This window comes from Meles meles, chromosome 2, assembly GCF_922984935.1.
Source record: "Meles meles chromosome 2, mMelMel3.1 paternal haplotype, whole genome shotgun sequence".
Taxonomy (NCBI): domain Eukaryota; kingdom Metazoa; phylum Chordata; class Mammalia; order Carnivora; family Mustelidae; genus Meles; species Meles meles.
This window is the reverse complement of record NC_060067.1, coordinates 146,086,262-146,088,063: the sequence shown is the minus strand read 5'-3', so window position 1 is coordinate 146,088,063 and position 1,802 is coordinate 146,086,262.

Below are 1,802 nucleotides of genomic sequence, written 5' to 3'. Positions count from 1 at the left end.
AACAGGTGGTGGGTAATGGGGAGGGCACGTTTTGCATGGAGCACTGGGTGTTGTGCAAAATGAATGAATACTGTTACGCTGAAAAAATAAATAAAATGGAAAAAAAAATTCTTAGAAGCCGTAGATTCTAGGAGAATTGAGGAAAAAGAGAGATTGGCCAACAGGGTCGTCAATAGTGCCTTTATTTCATAAACTTGTCCAGTCCTTTGGAACCAGACATCCTCTGTCCTCCCTTGTTGACACTCCCATAGCCAGGAGGCTTTCATGTTAAGGAAGGTGAAATTAAGTCTCCAACTTATAATCATTACTGACCCCCAAGTAAGTAGCAGCTAAATGGTTATCTGTCGTTGTAGACTAAAATATTTGCTCCAGAATATGGCTCCAGAACCATATCAGGAAGACGATCTTTGGCCTGGCCGGCTGGGGTGCAGTGGCAGGATTTCCTCAAACAGTTGTAACTTGAATTGCTCTATCACCCAGGTTCCTGAGAACTGACAGTGCCCAAAGGAGAGGCTAGTTTACCAGCGGCTTTCTTCAAAATCCACAGGAACAAGGGACAGGGACAACTGCGGTTCTTCAGTCAGAAGTTTTTCCTTTGGGATTCTTAATGTCAATGCACTTGTGGAAGTTTCAAAGCTTATTTTCTTATCTCTTTGCCCTCTGATTTCAGAGTGCCAGTCAAAGCTGTAATGCAATAATATCCAAGAGGTGAGTTTTTGGTTCCTCTGTTGTCCTGTAGCCACAGTGTCCTGTTAATGCATCTCCAGTATGATCACAAAGAACTCGTAATGCCCACAGTGGAGGGGCCTGGATGTCTTTTACACCTATTTGTTACCTTCAAGGTCAGCAAGGATGCACCTGGAAAACACAGATGCGGTAACCTAAATCCCATCTACTCACCAAGACTTGTTTCTGATTAGGTTATTTGAATAAAACATTATTTGGAATCTCACATTATATATTCACACATGCTTATTTTAAAAATCTGGGTTTTGTGAAATATGCTGTATTTTAAAAGATTCACTATGGTTTACCAGTTACATGTTTTGCTTCACTTTTTACAGATTTCTGATAACAACAGCAGTAAGACTACTGAGGAATATTCCATTTGTATTAAATGTAAGCATGTGGATAGATGTATCAGCACAGAAAACACGGAGTTATGAGTGTGTGTGTGTGTACACATGTATGTGTTTTAACTATGTATGTGTTTCCATAGCAAAAACTTGAGATGAAACAAAACAATTAACAAAATTTGACAACTTATTTTAACCAACACTTTGCCATTTTGAAAATTACCATGATTTGTGCTTAGTTAGATTCTTCCTACTACTGTACTTTTAAAACTTGATGCTTATAACAAAGTATAGTCAATTAAATACTAAAAAAAATTCTAAAGCAACTTTATCACTGGTATTGCAATTATGATTAATTTTTTCACTTGGCCCTCATTTAAGGGACTAGAGCAATTTTTTTTTTTTCTGCTCTTGTTTCATGAGCTAGAGTAAGTGAGTTGTGGAAGATATTTCTATAGCAAAAACTGTATTAAAATAAAACATTCTTTAGCACATGGTTTAAAGAATGTAATTTTTTACTGCCAGCACAATTAAATAATGTCATTTACACTACGCTCAATGGAATGGCAGCATCAGAATAGTGGCACACACTAGAAAGGCATCAAGCTAAATATTAAAAATGTTGTTTTATACTTTTAGGTATATCAATAATTTATAGTATATAACTGAAAAATCTGGACCAGAAGCAGGCAATGGCTGTGAAAAATCTCTGGCCAGTGCAGATGT